Source organism: Myxine glutinosa, chromosome 3, assembly GCF_964187855.1.
Source record: "Myxine glutinosa chromosome 3, kmMyxGlut1.1, whole genome shotgun sequence".
Taxonomy (NCBI): domain Eukaryota; kingdom Metazoa; phylum Chordata; class Myxini; order Myxiniformes; family Myxinidae; genus Myxine; species Myxine glutinosa.
Genome location: NC_136263.1, coordinates 22968999 through 22995593, shown reverse-complemented (window position 1 = coordinate 22995593; position 26595 = coordinate 22968999). Strand labels below are relative to the sequence as shown.

Here is a 26595-nt window from a genome sequence, read left to right as displayed (position 1 = left end):
CATGGGCCCGGAGGGCACCGCGACGGGTTAATGGGCCCGGAGGGCACCGCGATGGGTTCACGGGCCCGGAGGGCACCGCGATAATTTGGGATTTCAAGAGGATCTAATCGGAGCGACAAAGCTTCTAACTGAGGAACCTGCAGGGACGACGAGTTTTGTCGCTCGTTCTTGCGATCCTAACCGTCATCCCCTCCCTTCAGGCGGCGGTGATGTTCGTTCCCTCCCTTCTATCCGTCGTGCCCAGCCCACACGTTGCGGTGGACTCCTGTGCTCCATGCGCCGCTGTTTGCATCCTCTGCTCCATCTCCAGCCTTCCTCGCTCAATGCCCGGTACGTCACTGGCGGGATTCATCGTTCCTAGGCGGGTCCAGGGAGAGTGAGGAGCGACCACCACGAGGTCATATCCTGGGTACGACGCGCCGCCACCATCCGGATACATTCCGACATTCCGGGAATTGGAGCATCGGCCGGCTCGGTTTGGGAGTCGTGATTAGGTGGAGAATCTCCTTGGATGTCCGACATGCGTGAAGATCGCATTGATGCGAATGAGAATAGAATGAATGATGCTGGGTTTGATTGGACCGAGATTGTGTGTCCGCTCACTTGCTCGTTCGCCCTCACCTGTATTGATCGCTTTTCGTTATACACACTTGCATTGATCGCCTTCTCGCTTTCCGCTATACTCACCTGCATTTATCGTTTTCAGTTATACTCACCTGGATTTATCTCGTTTTCCGTTACACACACCTGGATCATCCACCCTCATGGCACACTCACCTGGATCATCCACCCTCATCTGGATCATCCACCCTCATGGCACACTAACCTGGATCATCCATCCTCATGGTACACTCACCTGGATTGTCCACGCTCGTTCCACACTCACTTGTATTGTCCGTGCTCGTGCTACACATACCTGGATTGTCCGCACTCGCGCCACGCTCACCTGGATTGTCCACGCTCATGGCACACTCACCTGCATTGATCGTTTCAATTATACTCACCTGGAGTTATCTCGTTTTCCGTTATACACACCTGGATCATCCACCCTCATGGCACACTCACCTGGATTGTCCACCCTCATGGCACACTCACCTGGATTGTCCACGCTCATGGCACACTCACCTGGATTGTCCACGCTCGTTCCACACTCACTTGTATTGTCCGTGCTCGTGCTACACATACCTGGATTGTCTGCACGCATGCCACGCTCACCTGGACAAACACTGCTTGTGCCACTCTCACTTGGATTTTCCGAGCTCGTGACACACACCTGGATTTGTCCACACTCGTGCCACACTCACCTGATTGTCCGCACTTGTACCACACTCACCTGGATTGTCTGTGCTCGTGCTACATATACCTGGATTGCCCACACTTGTGCCACACATGCCTGGATCGTCCGCACTTGTGCCACACATACCTGGATTGTCCGCACTTGTACCACACTCACCTGGATTGTCCACACTCATGCCACACTAACCTGGACAAACACTGCTCGTGCCACTCTCACTTGGATTTTCCGAGCTCGTGACACACTCACCTGGATTTGTCCACACTCGTGCCACATTCATCTGGATTGCCCGCACTTGTGCCACACATACCTGGATTGTCCGCACTTGTACCACACTCACCTGGATTGTCCACACTCATGCCACACTAACCTGGACAAACACTGCTCGTGCCACTCTCACTTGGATTTTCCGAGCTCGTGACACACTCACCTGGATTTGTCCACACTCGTGCCACATTCATCTGGATTGCCCGCACTTGTGCCACACTTACCTGGATCGTCCGCACTTGTGCCACACATACCTGGATTGTCCGCACTTGTACCACACTCACCTGGATTGTCCACACTCATGCCACACTAACCTGGACAAACACTGCTCGTGCCACTCTCACTTGGATTTTCCGAGCTCGTGACGCACTCACCTGGACTTGTCCACACTCGTGCCACATTCATCTGGATTGTCCGCACTTGTGCCACACTTACCAGGATTGCCCCCACTCATGGCACACTCACCTGGACAATCACTGCATGTGCCACACGCAACTACATTGTCCGTGCTTTCCACACTCACCTGGATCGGTCACACTCTACCGCCGCTCTTGCCACACACACATGGATCGCTCACAAGCAACTACATTGTCCGTGCTTTCCACACTCACCTGGATCGGTCACACTCTACCGCCGCTCTTGCCACACACACATGGATCGCTAGCGCTCTGTGCCACACTTGGCTTGATTGATCGCCTCACCTGTTCATGCCACACACCTCTATTTATCTCGTGCCAGGCAATCCAATGAATAGAATCATCCCCTCATAATTATACAAGGAAATATCGCCGACTTAATGTTTGTTTGGCCCAAATTGTCCAAATAATCAATTCCTGTTTTCACCGAAAAAATAGAAGTGACTTTTTTTTTCTTGCATACAAGATTAGCACATACAACACAAAACATAATAAAGGGAGAGGGAGACAAGATGGGGGAGACAGAGGGAGGCACACAAGTACAACAGTAGGGAACAGGGACATTTGGAGATCTGTGGGAGGGAGAGGAGGGAGGGGGACACGATATAAAGCAAATGAACACGACTAGGAATTTCAGGAATGAAGTCGGAGATTGAAAGAGGTGAATTTGGAATGTATTAACAGTGGTAGAAAAGATCAAGGTTTTGGATGGGGGTCGTACCCAAGCAGTGGAACCCACACCCAGCCAGTTGGCATGATGACAGTTGAAGTCGCCACATATGAGGAAGAGAGAGTTGGGATGAGTGGATAGAAGTTGGTCCATGTTGTCAGACAGTGAAATGTAAATGGAGTCATCACTGTTTGGTGGACGGTACAGAACACATATTAACAAAAGATGGGAGCGTAGAGGAAGCTGTACACAGAGGTACTCCTGGGGGTGGGGTGGAGAGAGGGCAGTGCAGGGAGAGTGAAGAAGAGAGTTTTAACTTAAAGTATAAAAGCAATAAAATCGTTTAAAAAATTGTACAAATATGTAGGGATGGTCACAATAAAGTATCATGTGAAACCGTGTGTGTGTGTGTGTGTGTGTATGTATATATGTAAATGTGTATGTATATGTGTGTATACACGTATTTATGTATGTGTGTATGTATATACGTACATATGTGTGTATGTGTGTGTTTGTATTGCCGTGTGTCTACCCTGTGGTGAACACCGCAGGGCGACAGATGACCAAACTAGCTCTAACTCCGAAGCATTCAGTCAATGGCGGACCTTCTTTATACGCGCGGGGAGGGGAGAAGTGGGGGAAAGGTCATGAGCGCTTACCTGCACGGGTCCACCAGACATCTTCGAACCTGCGATAATTAATTACAAGCCGACACAGATTTAAAATGTACAAAAATACCGGCTTTATTGAAGAAATGCTGGTAACAAAAGAATGCACAATAAAACTAAAATTCCTAAATGAGATGTCCCCATGCAGACTCGTATACAACACAAGGAGAAATATAAAAGAACGAAAGTAATAATGTGTGTGTGTGGGCACTTAGCTCTGAGTGGCTCTTGGACCCCATCGAGAATCATCCAGGCCCCGAGCGCGCAATCCGGGCGCGGCACAGGCCCTGGGGGAAGTAGGCCTCAGCGCGCCCTTGTTCACTCAGCCACGCTCGTCCTTGTCGTCTGCCTCACCAGCACCCACATCTCACAGCGCAAGAGCGCTATGAACTGTAGCTGCACGGACCTATGTTCCAACGCAAGAGCTTATCGGCGAACGTTCACCTCTGGCCCACAAGCCGGGAGAAAGCCAAGAGCGCTCGTGAACTTCGACCGTTCGTTGTGAAATCCCGAAGCCGTTGTGAAATCCCGAAAATCGTGACCATTCTCAATGAATGTCCCTCGCTCAAGAAAGAAAAAAAAAATGTCCCTCGCTCAAGAGCGCACCGTATATGTGACCGTTCGCTATGGATGCCAGCCCGGACAAAGCGATCGAGCCAAAAAGATAAAATGTCGGGAACACGACCGTTCGCCACCAAACCCAGAAAATGAGAGAGGCAAAATGTCAGCCCTCCAACTCCTTTGTACTCTTGGTTCTGACATCATCCGACGACGTCTGCGTGTCCGCTCCTATCAGCTCGTGCCAACTCATCGCTCTTCGTGTCCTGACCAATCACTGCTCTTCGGGGCATGGCCTTACGCCACTTGCCGGCCTTTGTGATCACCAGGTCAGTGGTATCAGCGGTAGTGCTCAATGTCCTGGTTCTGGTCACTTTTATTTAATGTTATAAACGTGTGATTTCCTGCTATGTGTGTGTGCTGCATTGTCATAATATAAGGAACAAAGGAAAAATAACAGGCCATTTACATACAGGGGATTATTTACCCTTAATCCCCAACTAATTAGCATAATCCCACTCCCCTCATGGGGACACTTATATGCGCTGACACGACATCCGGTCTAAACGAATTTCCTACTTATGATACATGGGGTTTCTTCTTCTTCATCGCAACATTGACTACCTATACAATCCGACCTGGACAAAGGTATTGCCTACCCGCCCCACCCTCCCCCACAAATGTAACTATGTTTTAACAGTTTTATATTTCGTTGGTCAATTTCATACAAGGAAACAATCAACATACATTGCACATGGGTGCAGGGACGGACAGGGAACAACCATTATTCAAATAAGGATGTAGGGATTGTTCCACATGATAGTTTCTTGTGACCATCACTACCTTGTTTACATACCTTTTGGTATACCATCTCTACATCCTTTTACGTAAAAAGTGTTTTATTTATTGTTTCTGTATTTTAAAAATTATTTTAATTGTACGATTAATTATCCTGCTGATTACGTGCGAAAACATTTCGCATCAAATAGTGTATCTATTACATAATAACATGTATAGCAGTATGTAGTGTCTGTGCCATCCCTACACACTTATTCCACCACCTTCCTCATATTTACCCACACCATCCTCACATTTACCCACACCATCCTCACATTTACCAACATCATCCTCACATTTACCCATATCATCCTCATATTTACCCACACCATCCTCACATTTACCCACATCATCCTCACATTTACCCATATCATCCTCACATTTACCCATATCATCCTCACATTTACCCACACCATCCTCACATTTACCCATATCATCCTCACATTTACCCACCCCATCCTCAAAGTTACCCACCCCATCCTCACATTTACCAACATCATCCTCACATTTACCCACACCATCCTCACATTTACCCACACCATCCTCACATTTACCCACCCCATCCTCACATTTACCCACCCCATCCTCACATTTACCCACCCCATCCTCACATTTACCAACATAATCCTCACATTTACCAACATAATCCTCACATTTACCAACATAATCCTCACATTTACCCATATAATCTTCACATTTACCCACAATTTATGCACTTTCAGTTTCAGCCCACCATAAAGTTCTCAGGGTTTAATGGTCTGCAAGGTCTGAAGGTAAATCGAAATGTAGTCACGGTGCAATAATACGTAATTACAAGACACACTCACGGTAAAGTTACAGTTAAGTTGAGTTACTTACATTCAAATGGTACGTAATTAATAGACATACTCACATGTGTCGCTCGAGGTTTCACCGTGTTTTTTGCTTATATATAACTGTATATGTTTATCGTACATCTGGCAACAATGGCTGTCGGACTGAATGTAATATTCCACCATTAACCACACCTGTTTTTAAAACTAGTTTCCTGTTGTCGCTCCTGTCGGGCTGTACGTCATTTTATGCAGTTAACCGCACCGATGTCGGTGTGTTTGCCCCTCTGGAGATTGTGTCACCGGTTGCCCTTCACATCCTTGTGCATATTTAAGTAGTTATGCCTTCCTTTCATGGAATACGTTCAAGTTATAAAATTTTGAGTAGTCATGGACCTTCCCACTATAAAATGCAGTGGATTTGTGTATTGAACCGAGTCTTCAGCTTAAACCAGTTCTGAGTTAGGCTCTCTGAAAAGAAGAAGAAGAAGAAAAATTACAATGTGGCTATTTTGAGTCGGTCAATGTTGTGGTTCGGCGATGTTGTCCAAAGGTTTAATCAGTTTTATAGGATGTGAAATCTTCGGCATATGACTGGTAGGTACGTTATAGGATGATACGTTTGTATCTGTCTTTTTATTGGAGGATTTGTGTTGTATTAAACCTATGGAGTGTCTGTGCCATCGCTACATTGGAAGTCGAGCGACTTTATTTTTCCGTTACTTTTTCCAACTTGGGGTGCAAACCTGGGGTCACATGATCTTGACGAAAGTTCTATGCAGATGCTGTGGGGTTTTCCTTTTCATTTAGTAATTAAAGGATCATGGAGGAGCTTGCACAAATTGCAAGATGACACAACAGGAGTCATCAATGTACCTTCTCAAGTACTCTGTAAGACAATGGACAAATCAAGTGATGCTGACTCCCTGGAAAATCCTCTCTATCTATTTTCTGATGACCTCACCCTTTGTCACCGACTGGTCATCCTCCGTCGTGCAAAGTCCTTCCTTGGCACACCTGAACTCCTATCCACCGACACGGTCTTCATCTGTACCTCGATGGAGTGTTGCTCCCCTCTCTGGGCTGGCGCCCCTGCCTCACATCCTGCTCGGCTTGACACCGTGGAAACCAAGGCCTTCAAGATCATTGCAGTTGCCCGTGATGAATCTGCGTCTGTGGGCCTATCACTTTGCCATTACAGATATATCATGGATGTCGGGAGGAATGATGGTTAGGGGAATACACATAGGGTGGACAAGATGGAGACAGAAGCAAACTCTCAGTAGAAGAGAAATGAATGAGTGGAGGTGAGCAATGATTCTTCATTTTTGTAGTGCTAGGCCCATGGACTTGCATTGATTGATTTGTACTGTTGTTCATTTGCAAAGCAGCGAATCCCTCTGTATACATTAATCAATACTCGTGGAAGAACTATCTGTGCCATCGATGAATATGTGTCCCCTTTTAGCAATGGATTCCAAACATCGCTCATTTATCAATTGGTGTTTGCTCTGAACGGACTGTATCCATGTTTTCCTATTCTGATCACGTTCCCCTTCATGGCATCCTTGCTTTTCCAATCATCTCTCGTCTATACAATGCACTTGGTTGCTACAGAGTGAATGTCTAACTGCTAGCAGATTGAATGTTCTGTTGGCTTTCTTTTATTGTTTTTAAATGAAAGTGAATGCGATGGATATCAGATAAGAGGAAAGGTCATTTGGCCCATCATGCCTGTGTTACAGTGCCATCCCATCAGGAACCTTTCCAAATTTCACGAGCCTCGATCCTGTATACAAAAAAAAGGAAAAAAATAAAATAAATAAATTCGCTCTTTTGTCTTTTTATGGAAAACTGACTTTTAACATTCAATTGCTTTTTTACTCCAATTAATTTTTCAAACTTTCAACAATTTACTTTCATCCAATTCCTACATTTTCTTTATGAGCCATCTATTTATTCCTCAGCCAAATATGATGGAATTTTTGGCACTCGCACTCCCTTCTCGATATTTCCCATGCATGTGGCCCATCCCTCCCCCTAAATTCTGTTTCCTCCCCTTACCATCCCAACTTCCTTTGCCTTATCTTCCCACTCATCACAAACAACCGTGTATACTCTTTCCAATTCTGTCATGTTCCATTCATTTTTTTGTTTGTTTTTATTTACTCCCGCCGGGGAGTAATGCATTCGATCGTGTCCGTCCGCGTGTGTGTTCGTGAGTTCGTGAACAAGATATCTGGAAAAGTTCTGAATGGATTTGGATGAAAGTTGGTGGGATGATTGCCCTTGGGATAAGGAAGAATTGATTCGTTTTTGGTGAAGCTCAGGATATTATTCCGGATCCAGGAATTTTTGAAGGATTTTTTACCATTGGAAGACAGATGCCAACTTGACCCACGGCGGGAGTATGCGCTCTACTGAGTGGCGTTCTAGTTTTATTAGTTTCACATCACTCCCCATAATAAATAGATAGCCTCACCTTTCACTGATTGGTTAACCTAGCAGAGCAGAGTCGCTGTTTTCCAGCTACCCCAGGAAGTGACGTCCCTGTCCTATACGAGTCCCAGGCTCAGCTGACTCTGACTGACATTACCTGGTATGGGCCCCCTGCCCAAGGTAACGGATCCCCACTACCTTGTGGGGGAAGCCTCTTTAGGCTAAGGCTATGAAAAGGACACTCAGATATCAGCCCGCACCTGTAGGCCAACCTGGGCAGCGCCATATCGTGAATAAATGTGCCCATGAAAGTCAGTGATGGCACCAATTTAGGCATCACTTCAATCACACACCTCGATCACTTCAATCGCTTCTCCGTGCAGGTTTTACCCTTCATTGGCACCAGGTAGTGATGATGGAAGTGAAGATAATGACACAAAGGTCACACGGTGACAATTCCACAGTTGGGAGAATAAGGGGATGAATGAATGCAGGTGGGCAACCATCCTGGACTTTGGAAGGGTGAGCAGGTGTAGATTTCCAGAGGAATGTATCCAACCTAGGGAGGCTTGGGGCGGACAGAGTGAGAAGAGTGCAGGAGGAGCAAGACCAGGTGCAAGCTTGTATAAAACAGAGCCCACCAACTTTCTGCCTGTGGAACAGTGGGTGTGCGAAATGGCCTTGCTTTGAACAGCCTCAATAGGAATGATGCGGGAAGCAGGAGCACCAACCCAGAGTGGGGAGCCACACTCCATGAAGGCCTGAATGAAAGCATTGTATAAACACACAAATTGCATACCTCCACCAGGCTGAACAGTTTATGTTTTGTATCCCACTGACAGGTCAGATCTGGATCCGGAACTGAACCAAAATCTAATTGGCTTGTTCTCGTCGCCAAACCGACTCATCCACCTTGTTTTGTCATAACTCGTCCATAACTTTTTGAGATATTGTGCTGTACATAGTTTGTGTCCCTGTCTCTCAATGGTTAAGAATCACTGAAACAAATTCTCATATCCGGAAACGGATTTTTTTTTTGTTTGTTTTTGTATACAACATCGAGGCTCGTGAAAGAGCTAACATTGAATGAATGATCGTTTTAAGGCCATTTTAACGATCGTGGATCTGGATCGTGGATCGTGGATCTGGATTTTTTTTTTTTTTTTGTATACAAGATCGAGGCTCGTGAAAGAGCGAACATTAATCACACAGAAAGACAAACCGACACATAAAACATATAACATCGGGAGCGGTAGACAAGATGGGGAGAGAGGGGGAAGGACACAAACACAACATTTGAGAGCAGGGACCGAGAGACATGGAGACATCGAGAGATCTGAGAGAGGGCGAGGGCTTTGGGGGGGGGGGCATGGGAAGGGGGCGGTGGGAGAGGTATAAAACATATGGACACTGCCAGGACTTCCAGGAAAGAAGTTGGAATTTCAAACAAGGTGGATCTGGGGTGAATTAGCGGGGGTAGAAAAGATCAAGGTTTTGGATGGGGGAAGATAAGAGATGGTGGTGAACAGCTGTTTTAAAGACCTGGAGGGAGGAGTGGGATTGAAGGGAGTGAGGGAGTTTGTTCCAGAGGCGGGAGAAAAGAGGAATGAAAGAGTGAAGGTGAGCAGAGAGCCGAGATTTCGGCAGTTTAACCATCAGAGGGTTGCTGGCAGATCTTGTGCGACCTGTAGGAATATTTGGGGGACAGAGCACAGAGAGAGCTGGGGGTGCAAGGCCGGAGAGGAGTCGGTAGAAGACAGAAAGACCACCTACCTGCCTGCGGTGAGTGAGTGAAAGGCCCTCAGAGATAGCTTCATCGCGGGAGATTCCAATAATTCTGAAAGCTTTGGTTTCAACAGCGTGAAGCCGAGCTAGGTGTGAGGCAGGAGCACCGGCCCATAGGGGAGAACAGTATTCCATTGAGCTGCGGATGAAAGCCTTGTATGTGGTGAGGAGCTCAGGTGTGCCGAGGAAGGACTTCGCACGACGGAGGATGCCCAGTCGGCGACTGGCTTTGGAGGCCAGCTTGGAAATGTGGTTTTCCCAAGAAAGATCATGGCAGATAGTGAGACCCAAAATCTTGAGCGACAGAACTTCTTGGAGAGGATTGTTGAGAAAGTAGATGGGAGGGTTGTCCAGTCGATCTTTTCGGAGAGACATAGTAAGAGTGTGAGATTTGTCAGGATTGAAAGACATGTTCCACTTGTTTGACCAGTCTGTGATTTTGTCCAGGTCTTCAGAGAGTGAGGAGGCAGCAGACTGCCGATCTGAGGGAAGAGGAATGGAGCGGCAGAGAGTGGAGTCATCAGCAAAGAGATAGAGAGGATTTTCGAGAGAGTCAGAGAGATCATTGATGAAGACCAGAAAAAGCACGGGGCCCAGAACACTGCCTTGGGGAACTCCAGCCTGAACAGGAAGAGGAGATGAGAGAAACCCATTCAGGGCCACACGTTGACGACGACTAGAGAGGAAGTCCGCCAGCCATGCGTGGAGATTTCCATGGATACCAAAGGAGGAGAGTTTGGTGAGCAGAGCGGGGTGCCAGACCGTGTCGAAGGCACGTGATATGTCGAGGGAGACAGCTCTAATTTCCTGTTTGGCATTGAGGACCTCCATCCATTGTTGAGACAGCAGAAGCAGCATGTCCAGAGTAGAGTGACCTGGTCTGAAACCAAATTGATGATCAGAGATCAAGCCATTGGAGAAGAGGAAAGATTTCATATCCGAAGCAATGATGGATTCCATGACTTTGCTGATAATTGGGAGAAGGCTGATTGGTCTGTAGTTGCTAGGATCTGTTTTTGCACCTTTTTTGTGCAAAGCGGTGATGTTGGCTGATTTCCAAGCAGATGGCAGTTGACCTTGAGCAAAAGAGAGGGTGAAGAGAACAGAGAGAGGGTGAGATAGAGCAGCAGAGCAGGATTTTAGGACCCGTGGGCTGATGCCGTCGGGTCCAGTTGCAGAATCAGAGTCGAGGGTTGACAGAAACTTTTCCACCTTGTCAGGAGGAAAGGACACGGAGTCCAGGAGCAGCAGGGTACGACTGGGTATGGTGGGTACAGAGAGGGATGGGTTTGGGACACAAGATTTAGAGGCAAACACAGAGTTGAGGCATTCAGCTTTTTCACGTGCGGAGTCAGCTGTGTAGCCGTTTGAGGTAAGGGAGGGGATGGAGGGGGAACAAACACCAGAAACGGATTTGACCAGACGCCACCAGGATTTTGGAAGAGGGAGACAGATAAGAGAGTTCGGTCTTGAGAATGGAGAGATATTGTTTCCTGGCTCTCCTGAGGGTGGACACACACTTGTTTCGGGCTTTGTGAAAGGAAATGAGATTTCCTTCCGTTGGATTTGCTTTCCAGGAGACGAAGGCAAGTTGTTTCTGGGCAACAGCCTCACCACAAGATTCCGTGTACCATGGACGGGAGGAAGGGTATGACAACTGAAGACGAGATGGGATAAATCTGTGCATGAGAGAGAGCAATTTACTTTGGAAGAATTCCCAGGATCGTGAAAGAGCTAACATTAATCACACAAAAAGTCAACCGACACATAAAACACAAAATAAGGGGAGCGGTAGATAAGATGGGGAGAGAGGGGGAAGGACACAAACACAACATTTGAGAGCAAGGACATCGAGAGAAATATGGGAGGGGGAGGGCTTGGGGGAAGTGGGAGATGTATAAAACATATCAACACTGCAAGGACTTCCAGGAAAGAAGTTGGCATTTCAAAAAAAAGTGCATCTGGGGTGAATTAGCGGGGGTAGAAAAGATCAAGGTTTTGGATGGGGGAAGATAAGAGATGGTGGTGAACAGCTGTTTTAAAGACCTGGAGGGAGGAGTGGGATTGAAAGGAGTGGGGGAGTTTGTTCCAGAGGCGGGAGAAAAGGGGAATGAAAGAGTGAAGGTGCGCAGACAGCCTAGATTTTGGCAGTTTAACCATAAGAGGGTTGCTGGCAGATCTTGTGTGACCTGTAGGAATATTAGGGGGACAGAGCACAGAGAGAGCTGGGGGAGCAAGGCCGGAGAGGAGTCAGTAAAAGACAGAAAGACCACCAACCTGCCTGCGGTGATTGAGTGAAAGGCCCTCGCTTCATCGCTGGAGATTCCAATGAGTCTGAAAGCTTTGGTTTCAACAGCATGAAGCCGAGCTAGCTGTGAGGCAGGAGCACCGGCCCAGAGGGGGGAACAGTATTCCATTGAGCTGCGGATGAAAGCCTTGTATGTGGTGAGGAGCTCAGGTGTGCCAAGGAAGGATTTCGCACGACGGAGGATGCCCAGTCGGCGACTGGCTTTGGAGGCCAGCTTGGAAATGTGGTCATCCCAAGAAAGATCATGGCAGATAGTGAGACCCAAAATCTTGAGCGACAGAACTTCCTGGAGAGGATTGCTGAGAAAGTAGATGGGAGGGTTTTCCAGTCGGTCTTTTCGGAGAGACATAGTAAGAGTGTGGGATTTGTCAGGATTGAAAGACATGTTCCACTTGTTTGCCCAGTCTGTGATTTTGTCGAGGTCTGCAGAGAGTGAGGAGGCTGCAGACTGCCGATCTGAGGGATGAGGAATGGAGCGGCAGATAGTGGAGTCATCAGCAAAGAGATAGAGAGGATTTTCCAGAGAGTCGGAGAGATCATTGATGAAGACCAGAAATAGCACAGGGCCCAGAACACTACCTTGGGGGAACTCCAGCCAGAACAGGAAGGGGGAGATGAGAGAAATCCATTCAGGGCCACACGTTGCCAACAACCAGAGATGAAGTCTGCAAGCCATGAGTGGAGATTTCCATGGATACCATAGGAGGAGAGTTTGGTGAGCAGAGCTGGGTGCCAGACCGTATCGAAGGCACGTGATATGTCAAGGGAGACAGATCTGATTTCCTGTTTGGCATTGAGGACCTCCATCCATTGTTGAGACAGCAGAAGCAGCATGTCCAGAGTAGAATGGCCTGGTCTGAATCCAAATTGATGATCAGAGATCAAGCCATTGGAGAAGAGGAAGGATTTGAGATCCGAAGCAATGATGGATACCATGACTTTGCTGATAATTGGGAGCAGGCTGATTGGTCTGTAGTTGCAAGCATCTGTTTTTGCACCTTTTTGTGTAAAGCAGTAATGTTTGCTGATTTCCAAGATTCTGGCAGATGACCTTGAGCAAAAGAGAGGGTGAAAAGAAAAGAGAGAGGGTGAGATAGAGCGGAAGAGCAGGAATTTAGGACCCGTGGGCTGATGCCGTCTCGTCCAGTTGCAGAATCAGAGTCGAGGTTTGACAAAAACTTCTCCACCTTGTCAGGAGAGAAGGACGCAGAGTCCAGGAGCAGTTGGGTTCGACTGGGAAAGGTGGGAACAGAGAGAGATGGGTTTGGGACACAAGATTTTGAGGCAAACACAGAGTTGAGGCATTCGGCTTTGTTACGTGCGGTGTCAACTGTGTAGCCATTTGAGGTAAGGGAGGGGATGGAGGGGGAACAAACACCAGAAACGGATTTGACCAGATGCCACCAGGATTTGGAGGAAGGAGACAGGTTTGAGAGTTCATTCTTGAGTGTGGAGAGATTGTGCTTCCTGGCACTCCTGAGGGTAGACACACACTTGTACCGAGCTTGGTGGAAGGAACTGAGATTGCCTTCAGTTGGATTTGCCTTCCAAGAGGCAAAGGCAAGTTGTTTCAGGGCAATTGCCTCACCACAAGATTCAGTGTACCATGGACTGGAGGAAGGGTAAGACAACTGAAGACGAGATGGGATAAATCTGTGCATGAGAGAGAGAAGTTTGCTTTGGAAGAATTCCCAGGAAGAATTGATGTCAGAGTCAGTAGAAATGGGAGGCCAGTCCAGGTGATTGATGGCTGCTTGCAGACCGTTCCAGTCAGCCTGAGTGAAATGCCAGACGCGTCGGCGCTGAGGGGGCTCTCTGAGAATGGCCAGAGAGATGTCCACTTTAACAAACGCATGATCAGAAGAACCGATTGGAGCAGAAGAAGAGCAGCAGACTTTTGCAGGGAATTTTGTCATAACCAAGTCTAGAAGAGAAGATACTCCATTGACTGAGATCCGGGTCGGCAAATTGACAGATTGTGGAAGTCCCAATGAGTCGCAGAAGTCCTTTGCTGAGGTGCCATGGCTGGTGAGAGAGGAACCCACACCCAGCCAGCTGACATGATGACAGTTGAAGTCGCCACATATGAGGAATAGAGAGTTTGGATGAGTTGACAGAAGTTCGTCCATGTTGTCAGACAGCGAAATGTAAATGGAGTCATCACTGTTTGGAGGACCGTACAGAACACATATGAACAAAAGGTGGGAGCGGAGAGGAAGCCGTAGCCAGAGGTACTCCTGGGGGTGGGGTGGCGAGAGGGCAGTGCAAGGAGAGTGAGGAAGAGAGTTTTTTTTATAAAGATCGCAACCCCACCACCAGGACTAGGCTCAGGTCTATCATACCGGAGGAGGGAGTAACCAGGAAGAGATATTAAGGAATCAGAGACATCTTGAAGGAGGAAAGTTTCTGTTAAGCATATCAAGTCTGGATTGTCAGAAGCAACCTGAATGGAGAGATCAATCAGGTTTGAGCGAAGGCCCCAGATGTTTGAGGTCCATACCGTTAATGAGGGGAGGGGGAGCACCGGGTGCGGGACAGGACAGGGGAGGGGTAGGGTCAGATGAAGGGTGAGAGGGGAGGTAGGAAGAGCAGTTGATAGTGTGTCAGAGATTACAGAAGAGTTCCAAGAGAGGGAAGTATGAGGAGGACGAAAGGTTTGATGGTGATGGGATGAGGCACAGTGAGGCGTTGTTTGAGGGGGGGAAGAGGAAAGTAGAAGTTGGGGGAGGTGGAGGTATGAGATGGAAGGGAGACGAAGTGGGGAGGAGGCAGCTTTGAGGAGGAGGAGGTGGGAGGGGGGAGAATTTGGGAGGGATGGTTGGGGGGGAGATTAGAAGGGGAGGGGTTGGGGGAGAGTTTTGAATGGGAGGAGCAAGGGGGGAGTTTTGGAGGGGAGGGGCAAGGGGGGAGTTTAGGAGGGGAGGGGAGGGGCAAGGGGGGAGTTTAGGAGGGGAGGGGAAAGGGGGGAGTTAGGAGGGGAGGGGCAAGAGGGGAGATTTGGAGGGGAGGGGTAAGGGGGGAGATTTGGAGGGGAGGGGCAAGGGGGGAGTTTAGAAAGTGGATGATTAATGAAAGACGAACTTTTATAACAAATTTGGTTTATTGTGATTTTCAAGTTAGTGATCCGTTTAAGAACGATGGAGGAGGGGTGGAATGAATGTGAATTTAGAGCATGTAGTGATTTAGAGTTATAAGAGATTGAATATTTTTTTGAAATGGAATGAGTTGGAGAGGAAATTGAAAAAAGCCTTTTAAATAGGAAGAAAAACAGCGTGTTGTAATAAACGACTGAATAAAACACTGCAGGGGAAAGTTTAAACATATTTAAACAGAACCATGAAAAACAATCTTATATTCACAATAATACCAACGGGGAGAGGGAGCCTAGAGGGACAACCACGAGTCACGTGAACACGGGAAAAGGTGGAAGGCAAGGAGATAATGGGGGCGCGGCGAACAGCACACGTGGGCAGAATCACATGATGGGACAACTTCACACGTGGATAATGGGAAATAAATGTTGTTTTTTTTTGGTTTGTTTGTTTGGAGGGGGGGGGGGGGGGGATTAAAACGTGAGACAAAGAGTAGATGTTCCGGGAAGTTTGGGGGAGAAAGGGAAATCTAAAAACCTAGTAAAAACAGCGAAGGAAGAAACAAACTTCGACGGGGGACAGGGGAAGCCTGAGGCAAGGTCGCAACATGCACAGCAAACAGAAACGATTAATTTATGAAAGATAAACACCGAGAAACTTCCAAGGGACACACTATAGGATCACACCTATAGCCTCTTTCACGAGCCTCGATTCAGTATACAAAAAAAACAACACACCGAAAGGTAAATACAGTTTCGACAAAATACAATTGTGAACAATGACTTAACTTTGACAATGTGGAGAACGTGTGCAGCTTCGAAAAATCCCTGCCGTCGTCTCCAAGATCTCGCGAGATGATTTGGAACTTCATCAAAATTGAATCATTTGGTTGTTGTCACACACCCAACCTTTCCACCATGTTTTGTTTGAATCCGCCCATCACATTTTGGGATATCGTGATGTGTATATATATACACTACCGGTCAAAAGTTTTAGAACACCTCAAATTTTCCAGTTTTTATTGAAATTTAAGCAATTAAAGTCCAGTGAATAACCTGAAATGGTGCAAAGGTAAGCAGGAAGACAGACAGACCATTATACCCTTTAAAAGTGTTGGTCTTTCCTTTAGAGAAATTGCAAATAAAGCCAAGGTGTCAGTGAGTACAGTTTCCTACACCATCAAAAGGCACTTGGAAACTGGAGGAAACTCTGACAGGAAGAGGTCTGGCAGACCCAAAGCCACAGCAGAATCATAAGACAAGTTTCTGAGTCAACAGCTTGCGTGATAGGCAACTCACAGGACAACAACTTCAAGCACAGCTTAACACTGGTCGAAGTAAGCAAGTCTCAGTTTCAACTGTGAAGAGAAGACTTTGAGCTGCAGGTTTGACAGGTCGAGTGGTGGTAAGAAAGTCATTGGTGAGATGGCAAAATAAGAAAAAAAGGCTTGACTGGGCCATGAAGCACTGCCAGTGGACTACTGAAGACTGAAAGAAGGTCTTATGGACCGATGAATCAAAATTTGAAATCTTTGGTTCATCACGCAGGGTTTTTGTACACCTTCGAGTTGGGAAAGGATGGTTCCTCAGTGTGTGACACCAACTGTCAAACATGGAGGAGGAAGCGTGATGGTCTGGGGCTCTTTTGCTGGATCCATCGTCAGCGACCTGCACAAAGTGACTGGCACCCTGAACCAAAAGGGCGACCACAGCATTTTGCAGCACCATGCAATATCCTCTGGTATATGCCCAGTTGGTCAGGGGTTCATTCCACAGCAAGATAATGACCCTAAACACACCTCCAGGCTATGTGAAAACTACCTTCGAGGAAAAGAACAAGATGGTCGACTTCAAATCATGGAATGGCCAGCACAGTCTCCAGACTTAAACCCCATCGAGCCGATTTGGGATGAACTGGACAGAAGGGGGAAAGCAAAGCAACCTACAAGTACAACACATTTGTGGGAACTTCTGCAACAGTGTTGGGAAGAACTTCCCGAACAATATTTGATTTCCATTGTCGAAAGAATGCCACGACTGTGTTCGGCGGTTATATCTGCAAAAGGTATCGGCGACTTTGCCGAGTCAAAAATTTAAATTAAATTTGGCTAAACAAAATGATTCTATGATTTCTTTTTTATCTCCAATTGTTTATTTGTTCTATGCTTAATTTCAGAGTACATTGAGACATTAAACATTGAGATTGAGTACATTGAGACATTGAGACATTTTAAAAATATTTTTATTGAGACATTAAACTGCATAAATATCAATAAAAATTGGAAAAATTGAGGTGTTCTAAAACTTTTGACCGGTAGTGTACATATATATATATTTATATATATATATATATATATATATATATATATAAATCATCTTTGGCCCATCTCCTGTCGGGTCAGTCTTTTGGGACTGTCTCTCCTAACATGTAACCCAATGCTACCTGACGCATGCTCAGGTTGTCGGTGACTAAACCGACACTCCTCACTGGCTTTGCAAGTGGGGAGGGTGACTGTGACAACCTGCCAGGATCAAAAAGAACACCTGATGAAGGGAGGCAACGGCCATCCAGTAAGGAGATGGAGTCTCCTAAAAAAACACCGATCCAGATTGGACAGGTTCGGATCATACCAAAGACTTTTTAAAATGGTACGTGTTGCTTCCTTGCTTGAAAAAGTAAAGCACAGACAATCCCCTTTGGCTGGCATCCATGGGCAGGAGGAAATTCCTCTCGAATTTATAAATATATATATATATATATATATATATATATATATATATATATATATACACATCTGCCGATGGTGGAGCATCGCTTTAAAATTTTTAGGAACCAGATCACGAATCAATTCGTCTCTGTCACACACTCAACCTTTCCACCAAATCCCATCTGAATCCATCCATAAGTTTTTCAGATATCCTGCTCACAGGCAGACACACAAATAGACAGACAGACACACAAATAGACAGACAGACACACAAATAGACAGACAGACAGACACACAAATAGACAGACAGACACACAAATAGACAGACAGACACACAAATAGACAGACAGACACACAAATAGACAGACAGACACACAAATAGACAGACAGACACACAAATAGACAGACAGACAGACAAACGGGGTGAAAACATGATCTCCATGCTCCTAAGGTGGCGGAGGTAATGATAAGAAGGTTAACCGTGTGTGTGTGTGTGTGTGTGTGTGTGTGTGTGTGTGTGTGTGTGTGTGTGTGTGTGTGTGTGTGTGTGTGTGTGTGTGTGTGTGTGTGTGTTACCTTTCTTACAGACCCCATTACCTTTCTTACAAGCCGAGTTATAATCTGTGATATACATGCTGTATCCATTTTTTTCAGCTTTTTATTGGTGTCATGTCTGTTTAGCTTGTTTTTTGACCAACCCTCAGGGAAACACGTCATTATGTACCTATACTATATAAAGCACATGTGTTATGTACTTTTACTATATAAAGAAATTTATTTCCAATTACTTTCTTAACACCATCTTCCATCTTCACCCCTCCCCTCTTTAACACCGTTCAGCTGAGTGTTCCTATCCACCACCAAACCCACACCTTTTACATCCTCTCCCTCCCCTCCCTCTCTTGCTTCCCTGCCTCGCCATCATTTTCCCACATTTCATTAAGCAAAAACAATCTTGTGTATATATATATATATATATATATATATATATACATACATACATATATATAATATTCACCGTAGGTGATTCTGTCTAACTGTGATTCTGTCTGTCTGTCCGGGGGTGTGGCTACACCCGGTCTGGGAGGGGCTTCAAAAACAAATCACCACCATTTTGTTTCTTTGAGCTTTGAGGCCCTTTTGTTAGGTCTGCGGTGTCTTGCTCTCTCTCACAGTTTTATTTCAACTCTGATTCGATATCTCATTTCATTTTTCACAGTCGCTAACATGTTTTTAGACTTGGTTGCAAAAAATGGGAAGAAAATTCAATGAAAGTTACCGTTTAAAGAACAAAATGTATTTTCATAGGCCTGTAATATATAGTCCATTGAGACTCCCTAAGGCTTCATCAAGACTCTAATTCACCATCTGATTTAATTTTGCACAGTCGCTAACATGGTTTTAGAATCGGTTGCAAAAAGCGGGAAGAACATTCAATGAAAGGTAACGCATATACCACCCAAATAACACACATGGTAAATTGCTGAGAGATATTTCTTGGTTCTTATTTTATAAGTTATCATCATCATTCATCATTATTACACAGAAGTAAAGGTAATCCTGTTTAAACTTCCTTTCATTCCATCGATGGGGTTTGTATATGTCCCACTACTTGACATAAATTGAACAAAATTTATTGTGAGGTGTACATTGTTTATTGGGAAATCAGGGTAACATTAGATGAGAGAAGGATCAATGTTTGTCCAACCTGCTCTTAAATAATTGAAGTGCACATACACTTTATATATGTTTATCTGAAATCTTTAATTAAAAAGATGTCATTTTGTATGCTGTAACGAAAAGAGTAATCTTGGTTTTCGCTGGACTATACACCGCCCATAACCTTTTTCCCAGGGACTTTTCCATTTGAGCTGTATTCTTTAGATAGTCGGAATGTTTCATTCTTTAGACGTAGTCACAATGAAAAGTTACAGTTATTATGTACGCTGCGTGTGGGGAGAGGGGCGGAGTTTCGTTCTCCGAAGGCCGGTGCCGAACCTGCAGATGACGTCGAGGTGTTCATGTTGGAACAGAGTGAATCTGTTCGCTGCTGTACTTCGTGATCCTGTGTTGTCACGTGTTGCAGATTATGTTTTGTCAGGTTCTTGGTGCGAGTTGCTCTCGACATCAGAATATGCTCCATATGCGTCGCGTGTATCCGAGCTGTCTTTAGCTCAAAGTTGCGTAATGTGGGGCATGTGGGTGGTCATTCCTGTTTATTTTTGTCAGCGCTGTCTCGATGAGTTGCATGAGGGTCATTTGTAACATCCATTTTCAAAATGAATAAAAGAATGAGGGAACAGAACGAGACCACCAATGAACGTCGTGATCCTCTTCCCAGTGTGTGACCCACTCCCCCGTGTGTGACCCACTCCCCCGTGTGTGACCCACTCCCCCGTGTGTGACCCACTCCCCCGTGTGTGACGCACTCCCCCATGAGGCTATGTGAGATTTTATAAGGTACCACCATTGGAGGTTAGCCAATGTGAGGGCTTGTGGAGTGGCTGGTTAGGTAGCTAACTGGATTAGAAACTGGATTAGTGATAGGAAGCAAAGAGTGGCTGTGAGTGGGAGGATGTACGCAATGGGGGTACCTCAGGGATCTGTACTGAGACCATTATTATTCATAATTGACATTAATGATTTAAACAGTGGGATTAAGAGTCCGCTTTCTAAATTTGGATATGACACAAAGTTTTTCGGTAAAGCAGGTGATAGAGAGGTGATCAGATTCAGACAAGTAGAGATGCCTTAATACATTTGGGCAAAAGATTGGCAGATACAATTTAACCTAAACAAGTGTAAGGTGCTGAGGATCGGGTAAGAATAATGAAAATAGAGATTACATGATACACGGGGCAAATTTGGCGACTGTCACATGGCGAAGGATCTTGGGGTGGTCAGATATATGGGGGACCTGGAGAGGGGGTAAGCAGACAGGATAATGCCAGGTAACAATAGGTAAAGCAAATCGGCTTTCAGGTTGTATCCGTAGAAGGATAAACTATAAATGAAAAGAGTTGGTTTTAACACTGTCTCGGAATTTAGTGAGGCCCCATCTCGAATATTCTGTGCAGTTTTGGTCACCACAGCCCAGGAAGGCCAATAACTACCAAAATGGGTTCAGCGCAGGGCTACTAGATTGATTCCGGGCCTAGCTAGACGAAGATACGAGGGGACACTGAAGGACACTGGGCTTTATACATTAGAAAGGAGGCCGTTACGAGGGGATATGTTGGATACGTTTTAATATAATGAAGGGTAGAGACAAAATAAGTACAGAATAATTATTCAGCAAAAATACACTGCGATAGGACCAGGTGACATAGCCTGAGAGTAAAGAAGAGGAGAGTTAGAATGGTAGAAAGGCCTGGAATGGTCACTCAGAGAGTAGTTAATGCACGGAATGGTCTCCCTGGAAAGGTATTGACAGCAGAAACAGTAGTTAAGTTTAAATTTGAATTGGATAGGTACCTGGAGGCATTGGAGATGGAGGGGTATGGGGATATTGGCAGAAGTTGTATGTAGTTTGAGTATGGATGGCTGATTGTGTACATCTGTGCTGAGTGTGAGGTCTGTGGGAGGGTCCCGACCAGGGGTGGTGTGTAATCCTCCACTTTCGTCAAAATTCCTTGTTATCCCCATCGAACCTTTGTGTATACCTATTCCACATTTGGTAATAATTATGGCCACAATACTCCTATTCACTCCGATAGTTTGTGTTATAAGGCGTTCTGCATACTTCATGGCCAAATTAAAATATATTCATAACCTCATTCTGTGTCACATGCATTCCAGAGTAGGCAGGGCAGGCAGGTTTAGCCATCACTGAAGGTCATTTCATGAATTGTTGTGGGTTTTTCTGATAATATGATCGTGACATGGCAATTATTATGAGGCAATAATGTTTCTAGAACCTTAGTATGTAATCATGCTACCTTCAGCCAGATATTACCCCACAAGCACACCACAGCGGTGTCCTCAATGAAGCAGCTTAACCACATAGAGCAGTGTCCTCAACACTTGGTAATCATACCCACAATGATGCAGATTAACCACACAGTGCAGTGTCCTCACCACTAAGTAATCATATCCACAATGATGCAGATTAACCGCACAGTGCAGTGTCCTCACCACTAGGTAATCATATCCACAATGATGCAGATTAACCACACAGTGCAGTGTCCTCACCACCAGGTCATCATATCCACAATGATGCAGATTAACCACACAGTGCAGTGTCCTCACCACCAGGTCATCATACCCACAATGATGCAGATTAACCACACAGTGCAGTGTCCTCACTACTAGGTCACCATACCCACAATAATGCAGATTAACCACACAGTGCAGTGTCCTCACTACTAGGTCACCATACCCACAATGATGCAGATTAACCACACAGTGCAGTGTCCTCACTACTAGGTCACCATACCCACAATAATGCAGATTAACCACACAGTGCAGTGTCCTCACTACTAGGTCACCATACCCACAATAATGCAGATTAACCACACAGTGCAGTGTCCTCACTACTTGGTCACCATACCCACAATGATGCAGATTAACCACACAGTGCAGTGTCCTCACTACTAGGTCACCATACCCACAATGATGCAGATAGACACACAGTGCAGTGTCCTCACTACTAGGTCACCATACCCACAATGATGCAGATTAACCACACAGTGCAGTGTCCTCACTACAAGGTCATCACACCCACAATGATGCAGATTAACCACATAGAGCAGTGTCCTCACTACTAGGTCACCATACCCACAATGATGCAGATTAACCACATAGAGCGGTGTCCTCACTACTAGGTCAGCATACCCACAATTATGCAGATTAACCACATAGAGCGGTGTCCTCACTACGAGGTCACCATACCCACAATGATGCAGATTAACCACATAGAGCGGTGTCCTCACGACTTGGTCATCATACCCACAATTATGCAGATTAACCTCATAGAGCGGTGTCCTCCCCACCAGGTCACCATACCCACAATGATGCAGATTAACCACATAGAGCGGTGTCCTCTCTACTAGGTCATCATACCCACAATGATGCAGATTAACCACACAGTGCAGTGTCCTCACTACTAGGTCACCGTACCCACAATGATGCAGATTAACCACATAGAGCGGTGTCCTCACTACTAGGTCACCATACCCACAATAATGCAGATTTACCTCATAGAGCGGTGTCCTCCCCATCAGGTCACCATACCCACAATGATGCAGATTAACCACATAGAGCGGTGTCCTCACTACTAGGTAATCATACCCACAATAATGCAGATTAACCACACAGTGCAGTGTCCTCACTACTAGGTCACCGTACCCACAATGATGCAGATTAACCACATAGAGCGGTGTCCTCACTACTAGGTCACCGTACCCACAATGATGCAGATTAACCACACAGTCCAATGTCCTCACTACTAGGTCACCATACCCACAGTAATGCAGATTAACCACACAGTGCAGTGTCCTCACTACTAGGTCACCATACCCACAGTAATGCAGATTAACCACACAGTGCAGTGTCCTCACTACTCGGTCACCATACCCACAATAATGCAGATTAACCACACAGTGCAGTGTCCTCACTACGAGGTCACCATACCCACAATGATGCAGATTAACCACACAGTGCAATGTCCTCACTACTAGGTCACCATACCCACAATGATGCAGATTAACCACACAGTGCAGTGTCCTCACTACTAGGTCACCATACCCACAATGATGCAGATTAACCACACAGTGCAGTGTCCTCACTACGAGGTCACCATACCCACAATAATGCAGATTAACCACACAGGGCAGTGTCCTCACTACGAGGTCACCATACCCACAATAATGCAGATTAAGCACACAGTGCAGTGTCCTCACTACGAGGTCACCATACCCACAATAATGCAGATTAACCACACAGTCCGGTGTCCTCACTACTAGGTCACCATACCCACAATGATGCAGATTAACCACACAGTGCAGTGTCCTCACTACTAGGTCACCATACCCACAATGATGCAGATTAACCACATAGAGCGGTGTCCTCACTACTAGGCCACCGTACCCACAATGATGCAGATTAACCACACAGTGCAGTGTCCTCACTACTAGGTCACCATACCCACAGTAATGCAGATTAACCACACAGTGCAGTGTCCTCACTACTCGGTCACCATACCCACAATAATGCAGATTAACCACACAGTGCAGTGTCCTCACTACGAGGTCACCATACCCACAATGATGCAGATTAACCACACAGTGCAATGTCCTCACTACTAGGTCACCATACCCACAATAATGCAGATTAACCACACAGTGCAGTGTCCTCACTACTAGGTCACCATACCCACAATGATGCAGATTAACCACACAGTGCAGTGTCCTCACTACGAGGTCACCATACCCACAATAATGCAGATTAACCACACAGGGCAGTGTCCTCACTACGAGGTCACCATACCCACAATAATGCAGATTAAGCACACAGTGCAGTGTCCTCACTACGAGGTCACCATACCCACAATAATGCAGATTAACCACACAGTCCGGTGTCCTCACTACTAGGTCACCATACCCACAATGACGCAGATTAACCACACAGTGCAGTGTCCTCACTACTAGGTCACCATACCCACAATGATGCAGATTAACCACATAGAGCGGTGTCCTCACTACTAGGCCACCATACCCACAATAATGCAGATTAAGCACACAGTGCAGTGTCCTCACTACGAGGTCACCATACCCACAATAATGCAGATTAACCACACAGTGCAGTGTCCTCACTACGAGGTCACCATACCCACAATAATGCAGATTAACCACACAGTCCGGTGTTCTCACTACTAGGTCACCATACCCACAATGATGCAGATTAACCACACAGTGCAGTGTCCTCACTACTAGGTCACCATACCCACAATTATGCAGATTAACCACATAGAGCGGTGTCCTCACTACTAGGTCAGCATACCCACAATTATGCAGATTAACCACATAGAGCGGTGTCCTCACTACGAGGTCACCATACCCACAATGATGCAGATTAATCACACAGTGCAGTGTCCTCACTACTAGGTCACCATACCCACAATGATGCAGATTAACCACACAGCGCGGTGTCCTCACTACTAGGTCACCGTACCCACAATGATGCAGATTAACCACACAGTGCAGTGTCCTCACTACTAGGTCACCATACCCACAATGATGCAGATTAACCACACAGTGCAGTGTCCTCACTACTAGGTCACCATACCCACAATGATGCAGATTAACCACACAGTGCAGTGTCCTCACTACTAGGTCACCATACCCACAATGATGCAGGTTCTGTAAACTGAAGCTCGATGTTTGTCTGGTCTTCTTCTCATGGCATTTTAAAAACATCTGGCCACATTCATTGGAGTAATGTTTTCAGACAGGTATTGATTAAATTTGGACATATTGTGGAACATAGTGCAGGCTCTTAAACTGGAACTGGAGATCACAGCATTGGAGACAATATTGTGATATTCAGACACGAGACTCCTCAGAACTTTTGCAGTCGCTGCTGACGCTCATTGAAAACATAAATTGCACCATGACGGGTGGAATTCCACAGGATATCTTGTACTTGATGCTGCCGGATATGATGAGATGATTACTGACATTCACTGAAAATATTGAACTTCCAGGAAGCTTAATGGTCGGCATTCTGGAGGGCCTCGTGAAATTGACATCAAACTACATACCGATGTCATGTGAACAGCATTTCTCGTGATCTTGAGATTGCTGGTCCAATTGACGATCACCGGGGCAATGGTGCACGACTAACTTGCTGTGGCAATTGTGTACAAAACCTAAATATAACAAAGGAGAGAGCTAGTCCAGTTAGAAATGTACAACTTTATGAAACCATACACAAAGTTCAATCCTGGTAATGACTGTTAGTCAGTTCAATGGTCATTCAAACAATAGACATTTTTTCATCTTGTGGCCTTTGCATTGAATTGGCTGAGAATCACTCAAGCTGTTGGACACTGAGCATATACATATATATATACAGTCACGTGAAAAAGTAAGTACACCCTTGGCTCTAATAGGTGGTATTGCCCCCTTTGGCAGAAACAACCTCAAGAAGGCGTTTCTTATAACTGTCTACCAGTCTCTGACATCGACTAGGATAAATTTTTGCCCACTCCTCCATGCAGAATTCTTTCAGCTGTGCGATGCTTGAGGGGTTTCTTGCATGCACAGCTCGTTTCAAATCCCCCCACAACATCTCGATGGGATTTAGATCCAGGCTTTGACTTGGCCATTCCAGAACCCTCCATTTCTTTCTTTTCCGCCATTCCTTGGTGGATTTCCTGGTATGTTTGGGGTCATTGTCATGTTGCAAGGTCCACCTTCGGTTGAGCTTCAACTTTCCGACAGATGGTCCCACATTATCCTCAAGACCCTCTGGTACAATGAAGAATTCATAGTGGATTCTATGATGGTGAGCTGCACAGACCCTGATGCAGCAAAGCTGCCCCAAACCATAATATTTCCACCACCATGCTTTACAGTTGGTATCAGGTTCTTGTGGTCAAATGCTGTCTTTGGTTGTCGCCAAACATGTCTTCTGGTACTCTGGCCAAATAGCTCTACCTTTGACTCATCTGTCCAGAGCACATTGTTTCAGAAGTGCTGGTCTTTGCCTCGGTGTTCATTGGCAAACTTTAGTCTTGCCCTG

General features: G+C 45.9%; 1 protein-coding gene across 1 annotated transcript in view; it reads left to right on the top strand.

Annotated features, from left to right (window-relative positions):
• The first annotated feature begins 268 nt into the window (after positions 1 to 268).
• Positions 269 to 26595, top strand: part of LOC137423760 (janus kinase and microtubule-interacting protein 3-like) — a 225009-nt gene continuing 198682 nt past the window's right edge. The window contains exon 1 of the mRNA XM_068111243.2: positions 269 to 409. The gene's annotated coding sequence lies outside the window, so the exon portion shown is untranslated. The remainder of the gene's footprint in view (positions 410 to 26595) is intronic.